The sequence below is a fragment of the Olea europaea genome, chromosome 8, assembly GCF_002742605.1.
Source record: "Olea europaea var. sylvestris chromosome 8, O_europaea_v1, whole genome shotgun sequence".
NCBI lineage: Eukaryota > Viridiplantae > Streptophyta > Magnoliopsida > Lamiales > Oleaceae > Olea > Olea europaea.
In genome coordinates this window covers 18849500-18860056 of record NC_036244.1, presented here as the reverse complement: position 1 = coordinate 18860056, position 10557 = coordinate 18849500, and the positions used below count along the sequence as shown (strand labels likewise).

The 10557-nt window shown below is 32.6% G+C and overlaps 1 long non-coding RNA gene across 1 annotated transcript; it reads right to left on the bottom strand.

Annotated features, from left to right (window-relative positions):
* Nucleotides 1-55: 55 nt before the first annotated feature.
* Nucleotides 56-1886, bottom strand: LOC111399088. Its single transcript, XR_002703530.1, has 3 exons — nt 1489-1886; nt 806-849; nt 56-109 (listed from the first exon to the last, which is right to left on the bottom strand). It is a non-coding gene; the product is annotated as an uncharacterized LOC111399088 (long non-coding RNA).
* Nucleotides 1887-10557: the final 8671 nt, after the last annotated feature.

Genomic DNA, 10557 nt, shown 5'->3' with positions numbered 1-10557 from the left:
GCACAAACATAAAATAACATAATACAAACAAAAACCAGGTAAAAAAAGAACTCGCCTGTCGCAAAAGATCGGCCCCAAAAAATTAAAACCCTAGATCCTGGACTCTATTCTGTAAAAGAAATCATACAGATTAGTTTGTCCACAGCAGAAAAATAAGTTTGAAAGGCTAAATCTTCAACTGAACCTGTCGAAAAGAAATCGATCACCAATCGAATCCCTAGATAGTCTAATCAGGAAAATAAATAACGCTGTTAAGTTTGTGCATAGAAAGAAAATAAGTTTTGAAGGTTAAATCTTCGACTAAGATGGAGAACAGAGAAAAACAGAGATAGATTTTTCCTATATTTACAAACAACTGAATCGTGAGATACGAAGAAATACGATAAGGAATACAAGCATTGGAAAAAGGTCATGTTTTGAAGCTCTGCTCTTGAACGGAAAGAAAAGGGGAAAGTGAAAGTAATAGGTGAACTGCATAATGAACAGTAAGAAACTTGATAGGTGTGAAAACGAGGATACACAAATGAATAGTAACCCTCATCCACTCTTTTACGATAGTAGTGATAGTGAAGTGATTTGAAGGCTAGAGATTATTAATACTTTGTGCATGTTTAAGAGACCTTATAAGGAGCTTTTAAGCTCTCCCAAACATGCATACTAACCAAAAAAATGCAATTTGCCACCATGGCACTGTCTAAAGCTCACAATTAAAGTCTACTATCTCCCTTTAATATAGAAAGCAATCTCGACAACGATGACAGAAGAAACACTGCCTGAACAGTTGAATTGGTGCAATGACACAAACCTGCTGCTTTGCCACACTGTTGTTGAAGCTACCAGCATCATTTGCTGCCATTATAGTTCAAGTACATAATTTAGGGAAAAACCATAAACAAACAAGCATTTTCTCCATATAAGAGTCAAAATGAATTTCATTAATTAAATAAAAAACCAATTATAATAAATAACACTTTTGCTTGTGTACATCAAATTTGACATCATGGATGACATTGTGTGAATTAGCAGGTTTTGTGCATTGATCTTAATAACATTCTTTCCAATCAATGGTCAGGTTTCTTACACACAGGGTGATCTCATCCAAGATGTCAATCATGAATGTACAAGTAGCTTAATTGAATAAACAACAATCTGTCCTGCAGTCCTTCGAAGACCGAGAATGCAATACCTAAATTAATGTCTCAATTTATCAAAATGTTCAGTTGAACTTCAATTCCACTACAATTATAAATTGACAAGACCACTCGTTTAGTAAACTTAAGACTGCCGTTCACCTCTCAAGTACCAAAACCAAACCACAATATAATTCCAAAAGAAGACCAGAAAATAAAAAAATAAAACAGTTTCATAACTCGCTTCAAATTTCTTATAAAACCAATGGAGCTTAATTGAAAACCTAACCTAGACACATTTTAATACGAAATTAAAATTCAATAGGACAAAGCAAAAACAAGACGAGATCTAAAAAACCTTCATTCTGATCCTCACTCTCAGTGAACTCTTTCTCCAGTGCTCGATCGATCATGTCAGCAAAGGTGTCCTCCTTCCCCGCAGTCCTATTGCCACCGGTGACATTGCCGGCGGCTTGATCATCAAGCATCAGCTAGCGATGCCGGCAAAGCAACCAGAGCTACAATAAGTAAAATTAGCGCAGCTGACGATCTACTCATTGGGCAATTGGGGCGCAGGATACGCAGGCCCCGCCGCACGTCAAAATGGAGAGGGAGAGACTCTACGTGTGAATCGGTGCGATGCGCATTCGCGTCGGGTTGTTTTCTTCACTCTCTACTCTCTGCTCTCTGCTCTCAGTACAGTTGTGCGATCTGGAGAGGTAAAAACAATGGATTTGTAATAATATTAACGTACATTATAATAGATTACGAGGCAATTTCATTTCACTCAGTTTCCCTTTTATTGTAGATGAAATTGAATTGAAAACAAATTTTAGGAAATTAATTTGTCTAGAAATTGTTTTTTTTTAAATTGTAAATTATTGTGTTTGATTGATATAGTATAATTTTTTACGTAAAAAATGTTGAAATAAAAGTTTTTTTGTTGCTGTTCGTTTGATTTTATTTTACATGAAATTGTCAATTAAAATGATAAATTTTACTAGTATTAGGGATGAAATTTATTTTCATTGTCAAAAAAATAAAGAAAATTATCTATCTTTTAGTGTTTGTTTGGCTTTATTTTACATGAAAATTGTCAATTGAAAGGAAATAACTTTTTACAATAATCTTAAAATTTGTTTTCATTGCCAACAAAAAAAACGAAAAAAATTTGCTATAGTAAATCGGAAATTAAATTCTCACCAAAACCTTTCTCCTCCAAAAGAAGGAAAAAGTGCATGTGGCACCAAAATATGGAAAATGAATTCCTTGAAAATTTTTGCCAATCAAACACCCAAAAATTGGAAAGTTAGAATTCCATTTCCATTTTCCATGGAATTCTACTCCTATCAAATACGCCCTAAGTTATGTACTTTAGTTTGATTGTCCTCTCACATAACGTGGGGTTGATGATTAATTTAATCGCAAGCTCGACCCCCAAATGTAAGAGGATTGTCAACAATGTTGTGCATTTATAACAAGATTTTTGGACAATTTAATGCTAGAAGTAAAATGAGCCCTAATTGATAATCACTAGTCAAAGTTGAACGTGTATTCTAAAAAATATTATAAGTGATGTAAAATTAATATTTTATATCAATTTGTTGAACGATTTGATGAGTCTCGAACGAATTAAAGAATACATAAAAATTAATTATCAATACATAAATTTAAATACCTATTAAAATTTCTAGATACATGAATACGAATAAGTTCATTTATAATAACTCTAGATTTATGTAATTCAAGATTTATCAAGTGAAAATTCATTGAATCTAAGTTAATATAAATGTTAATCAATTGAGAATTAATAGCATAAATTTCATAAATTACAATTTTTATGTAGTATTTATTACATATCGAAAAACGAAAAATATGGAATTATTGAAATAATTGAATTGTAGGGTGTTGAAATCGTCCAAAAAATGATTCTCCAATGATGTGATATTTTAATATAATTATAGATTATTTCAAGAAAATGAAGTTTTGAATGATATTATATATAGAAAACGTGATTAAAAGTAAGAAATATTTTTGAATTTACGTGCTAAATATTTTATTATTTAAATAATGGTTGAAAATAAGTACTAGATTTACACTTTGTTTGAGCTCCATTATTGTCAAAAGGAAAATGCATTTTTAAATAGTGTATTGATGAAAAATATGAAGTTAAAAAATAAGGACAATTTTTAAATTTACGTAATATTATTTTATTGAAAAATATATAGTTGAAAATTGAAATAGAGTCTAAACACTATTTAAGAATGCATTTTTTTAAGGGCTCAAAGAGTTTTGAAGTAATAATTGTCAAGCAGAGCTTAATATTATTAATAATAATGAAAAGTATCTTGTTACAACTTCTTAAGTTATACCTCCAACAATTGGTCAATCATGCCAAAAAGTTTTTTTAATTTATTTCTTTTATAATTAATAGAATTTTGAGTTTATTTATACAATTATTGGTGTCAACATTCAATTGATGACTATTGATGATAGGTACGCGACTTTTAGCTCTAGTCATATAATCATATAATTAAATTTGTACATGAAGTATCTTGGTGTCCTTTAAATTGGAGGTGTCGTATTGCTAAGGGATCCCAACTTCTCTCTTGTCCAAATATATGTTATATGAACAGTTGAACAATCACGTTATATTGCTTGAGACCATAGCTCTTCTGGAGGGATGCAATCAATCATGTACACTCTGATAATATACATAATACGTGTTTTTTGGCAATTGGGGCGCAGGATACATAGGCCCCGATGAACGTCAAGATGGAGAGAAAGATAGGAGTCGTTATCTTTACCACAAGGAGGGGGATGCAGAAGGTAGGGCTAGTGTCTGGAGTGAAATCGTAAAAAGGTAGTCGTACGGAAGGTGCGTAAATTGGTGCGATGCACATTGGATTGGTTTCTTCGCTACTCTTTGCTCTCAATTGTGCAGTTTGGAGAGAGATGTAAAAACATTAGGGATTTGTGATAATATTAACTTACATTATAGTAGATTATAAGACAAGTTTGTTTCAATCACCTTACACATAATAACGTCTTTGGACAATTTAATGCTAGAAGTAAAATAAGCCCCTATTTGATGATCATTATTTCGAAAAATAAAAATTAAAAAAATTTGAAGTTTTGAATGATTATTTTTTAGAGAATGCATGATTAAAAAGTAAGAAAAAATATTGATTTTACATGTGAAATATTTTATTATTTAAGTATGTGGTTGAAAATAAATATTAGATTTAAACATTTTTCAAATAATGGTTGTCGAACGGGAGATTAATATTATTAATAATAATGAAAAGTATCTTGTTAAAACTTCTTGAGTTATACCTCCAACAATTGATCACTTGTGTCCGAAAGTTTTTTGAATTTATTTCTTTTATAATTTAAAAGAAATTTGAGTTTATTTGTCAAATTATTGGTGTCAACATTCAATTGACAACTATTGATGAGAGACAAGCCACTTTTAGCTCCAGTCATATAATCAGATAATTAAATAGTACATGAAGTATATTGTTGTCCTCGAAATTTGGGGGAGTCATATGGCTAAGGGATCCTAACTTTTCTTCCGTTTACGTGTATGTTATATGCACACTTGAACAGTCATGTTATATTGCTTGAGACCGTAGCTTCTGTGGAGGATGCAATCAATCGTGTTCACTCTGACAATGTATATAATGGTGTGGAAGAGACACAATAGATTAGAATACAAGTTTTTGGTTTGAAGAGAAAATGTCTAATTTGTAATGTGAAGATATGGTGTTCACTATTTCATTGCTAGGATAGCCTTAACTTTGGGAGGCATAGTGTGAGCTTTTGTATCAAGAGTGAATAAGTGGTGCCCACTGAATGTTTGAATATGGTTTCAGCTTGATGGCTTACTAGTCAAAAAGTGTCAATACCAGCTATCATAGACATGTGGCCACTTGATAGAAGCTCAAAATAAGCCACCCATGTCATAGAAGTAATCTGAAAAGTTTACTATTGGTTGCCAAATTTTTCAGATATATAAAGTGTCTTTTGGCTGAAGTTGTATTTGTAAAAGATGTCATTGATAGGAAAGGCCTACCACCTCGAAGATATACTGCATGAAAGGGTAGAACCTCACCTTGGAATACCACTTTGGGATTATATCACCTCGAAAGCATTACTTCGGAGGACATGATATCACATTGAAAACAGTGGCCAACTACTTAGGAAGAGATACCTAACTACATTGTCCAATTGCCCAACTACCTCAGAGAGATGTGAAGATGTAAAGTGGAGCAGACCTCTTGGCTGACACGTGACCTACCTATAGGATAAAGCATAACAATAATCTCACAAGTCCAAATATGAATATTTATATGAGGCGTGGATTTTGACGGAGTCATATCCCATGCTAGAAGCTGGCGAAGCTATGGATAAGAATGTAAGAAAAAGAGCTTATGAACTACTTCCAAAATATGAGTTGGTTGTATTCACGGACACTTTGTAGATAATTTGGATGCATGAGGACTTACAAATGCCTCAATGAGAAGTTACTGATAAGTGTAATTTATACACTCATTTAGGCCATTAAATTAGGATATTTGTTAGTAATTTGAATGAGTTATATCCTAATTTCGTGTTAATTATTTTTGTTAGGTTAAAATCAATGACAATTTGTGGGCTTGGAAGAAAAGAACAAAAACATGCGAAAACAAAGGAATTCCAAAGCTTGGGGACCAAAGTGTAAACATCTAGTAGTTGATTCTAACCATAAAATGACGATTGAAGATCATATAACATCAATTGGATGCTATTGAAGGTCAAAGGAATGAAATAAAGTTGAAATATTTTGACAAATCAATTTCCAGCTAAAGAAATTGTGCTACGAATTTTCAGCCTCAATTTGAGACCCGTTTTTAGGATTGGAAAACGTTTGAATTGGAAAATTCATATTTCAGAAAAGAATTGTAGGTCTTTGAGTCAACTTCCCAATGCACTTTGAATGAGTTTGGAAGAGAAAGTTATGATCAATTACCCGAGAGCTGCCCAAGGATGCAAGTGTAACATGGTGCACGCGGTGGCAAGAAATTGCACTCGCGCACCACCTCTTTTTCTCCAAACCGAGAGCAAAATCATTGACCGGTGCGCGTACCATGAAATATATGGCGCGCAAGCACGGGCCAAATTTTCTATGATGGGCCAGTTTTCTTATTCTGATGAAATTCTACATGAAAACAAAATTTTGACATCATATATATACCTAAACACGCCCAGAATGAGGGAAAGCTCCCTTTTGACCTAAAAATCTTACATTCTACGTATTTTGGAGGTGAAGAACGAGGCCAATCGTGAAGATAAAGTTGGATTATGCAAGTTTATTGAAAAATATTTATCCCTTTTCAAGATTCAAGCAAATAAATTGGATTTCTTCACTTTCTTCATTGTTTCTTCTTTCTGGATGATGTTTTTTCAATATTTCTTGTATAATTTAATCATTGGAATATTAGGCTAGTTTTTCTATTGTATTGGATTAATGATGAACCATAATGCATATTTATTTTAATTCAAGAATATTAATTTAGTTATTTCTTGATTTCTTGATTGATTTTGCATACCCATTGTATTATTTAATTGATTGGCCAACAATTAAATAATTAGTTGCTTTTTGTAAAGTTGGGAGACTCACAATAAGTTTATAACGCGGCAAAATTAATATATATAGACAGAATTAGGAATAATCTTTATCACATATGCAATCATATAGATAACATGTAATTTAATGCATTTTGGTCATATGAATTCGAATTAGAAATAGGATCGGGTCGTGATTAAAATAGATTTATTTTGTCTTGAAAAAGATAATTAAATGCAATAGTGTTATCGATTGTCAGGAAAGTATGAAATTGACTATATTATGAATCAAGAATTAAAATAAATGGCAATAGGGTGATTCAAAATCCAATACAATCATTCATGTATTTGACAAAACACTTTTTATTGCTTTTTTAATTTAGAATTAGTTTAAATAACAACAAAATCACATCTTTTGTTTCACGAACATCAAATTTAGTAGTAACTAGTGAATCAGAATTAAACATTATTCCTCGTGGGACGATAACTCACAATTCACTTTATTATTACTTGTCAATAACCCTGTACGCTTGCAGGAATTCATGTGAACAATTACCATCTTACAGGGCGAAGTGCCTCAGTTAAAGAAGTGTTGCAAAAATGACAAGGTGACGAGGTCATCGTAACTTGCTTGTGATTAATAGCAAAATGATGAACCAATTGTCTATCTTCATGCTAAGGCAAAACTGTGGTCTATACAGTATTCCAAGTCCATATGTGAATATTTATATAAGGCATGAACTTTAATGTAAATGATTTGAGGGCTAATGTAATGAATTATGAGGTGATTGAGTCTATTTACTAAGATGTCCCTCAAGAAGAGGTGACATTGTTCTACAAATGCGGCACTACATTGGAGAGGTAAAATACCATTTAGTAGGGATGAAGCTCTCAAGAAAATGTGGAACTTTCTTGGAAAGATAAAATCCTATTTTGTAAGGTTGAGGCTTTCAAGCAGAGGTGACACTTTCTTGGAGAGACGTTTACCACACAAGTTTAAAATGCCTCAAATTTGTCGATCTGAAGTGCTTCGATAGTAAAGTCATGAATATTGCATGTTTTTAGGGTTAACATATTAATGCGATACATTTTATCAATTTTGAAAGAAAACATATGATTTGTCTGGCGTCTAATTAATGTCTTACGACTCATCAATGTCGGCATGCTTGAAAGAAACCTTTTGCCTATAAAAGGGAAAATCTTCATTGTAGCCTTTACTTGGTTTCAAAATCGTCAAAACACTTAGAAATTTTCCCAAACTCTGACAAAAGCGCCATCTACAATGGCAATCTTGGTTCCAGTCAGTCCTTATAAATAACTCTATATTAGGCACTATTCTTACCTTTTGTTCCTTTTTTTTCATCTCTTTTATTTCGTAAGTAGACAACAATACACTCTCATGAAACAGCACAAAACTCTAGTGAGGCTTTTGGGCAAACTTTAGTTGATGAAGACGTTGAGGGTGATTTTGATACCTCCAATATTTCTATCAGGGAAAAGGTAGTCAGGTCACCTGACCATTTCAGGCAATATCTAAAAGTAAGAGGTAGATACCTCTAAAGAATAGGGGCTATCAAGGTGTCTATAAATATAACGGAGAATAGGTGCTTCCACTTGAGAAAATATTATAGGATTCCAAACTGCTTTGAGTTATCTGCCTTAGAGTCCTTTTAAAGGGCCTGCTACCTAAGATAGGGATATGCGGCTCTCAATAATGCCATCATATTTGTTAGGATGTGTCTGTCCCTATACCCTTATTCAGAGAAGTATTGAGATGTTATGGGTTGGCCCTACCCTACTCAACCCTAATGGATGGAGCTAGATTGTAGGATCCTGAATGATGTGTCTAAGTCTGCTGCGAATGGGTGGTACTACATTGCTCTATGTGGCTATCATAGCCCATTTATACTCGAGCTACCTAACTTTGTGAAGTACTAGAAGAAAGGGTGGTTTTGGGTTAATGGAAAGTGACAAACCTTTTCCAAACATGACAATCTATAGGGGCTTTTCTGATGCCTTGTAGTTTTTCTTATGTAGCTAATATATATTCATTTGTAACTTTATTTATGAACTCCTCCTTATTAACAGCAACTTATTCCAGTGCGAGCTCTCCACGTTGGATTCGGACATCATATAGAAAGTCTATTAGGTACCAATCAGTTTGAGACTATTCTGAGCTAATCACTCCCACATTGACTTACGTGATTAGTTATAAGAAGTATAAAAAAAAAAATGTATTTATTTAACAATGTACATCCCACATTGAATTATATGATCAAATTTTTTTTATTTTTTTCAAATAGAAATACATACGAGCTCTGTGGAGAGATATTATGCATACCTGACATGAGTTTCAAAAGTCATTTTTTTTTACCATAATTGTATGTAGAATATTATTTTGAATCAAAGTGGTGTACGGAGGTGGCCAAAGAACGTTTTCCTCATATTTTCAAATATGCAACCAACAAAAAGGAGTGGTTGATGCCATGTTCCTTTGTAAGGGAATAATGTTTGATATGACTTACATCTAAGAAGAAATTTACCAGACAAGAAGGTGAAGCCCATTCAGATTTTGCTTGCAAAGATCAACAATTTAAATGATGCCACTGGGGATGATATGACATGATGGAAAGGTACAAAGAATGGGTTACTAAAAGCTATTGCAGGCAGGAGTGGAAGCTTGTACTTTTTTGCATTTTGGGAATTAAATGAAACAAGTGGTTTTTTATGGTATAGAGAATTCAAATAAGCTCAATTTTTCTTTTCTTTTCAATATTCTAGAGCTCCTAATATGTTCCAATAAGTAAAGATTCTTGGCTAGGTTTTCTAACAAATTTGGTGGAATGGAAATTTATTCATAGGTTGCCAAATTTTCTTGTATTTAATAGAAGTCTGGTTTACATAAACATTCTTTCTGGTTCAGTATATATAGTATCAATTGTTTCTTGTCAAGAATCACAATAAAGTAAATAAAGAATGAGGAGCATATGATACTCATTTCTTGTCTCCTTTTTGCATTTGAAGTATTACAATCATTTATCGTATAACGGTTCCACAAGTGTTCTATAACTTTAAAAAGGATGGAGGTAATAACTTATTTTACCGATGTGCAAACTGCTTTGAGAAAAATTGATAATAAATATGAAAATTGAAACCTTTTTCCAATGAGTATCATGGAATTAATTGGACAAGTAAAAAAAGTGCACATTGACTTGACTTATTAAACATCAAACAAGAATTGCCTTCATACATATCACCAAACACAACTTTAGATTGTTGGGGAAAACAAATGATTTGTGTGTATATTATCAATTAACATAATAAGTATAAATTTATAATAAACATGAGAGTAAGAAAATAAGCTTTAGGGAGTCACGTCAATGATGCAACACAATAAAGGTCCATGCCCATAGAAGGAGAATTGATTGTTGGTTATATAAGTGACAGATCCTAGAATCCAAATAAGCACCACGAGTCCAGTGAGCACGAATAGACACACAATATAAGGAAAAAAAAATTGTCAGAGATAGCACAAGTGGCCTCAAGGGCTCGCAAGGTACTGGCTCCATCCTTAGCTCTATGAATTTTATCTTAGAGCCATATAGTGCTGAAAATACTCGCATGAAGAAGAGATAACATGATTTTAGGATAATATCATTGATGTGACTCCTTGAAACTTGCTTTTTAAGCTATCTACTTATGTTTATGTTAAATTTATACTTGTTAATTGATAATATATAAACAAACCACTCCCTTTTATAGTGTAAAATCAACCCCCACGGTAATGAATATTAAATCATTTAATTAAGGTTTTTAATTT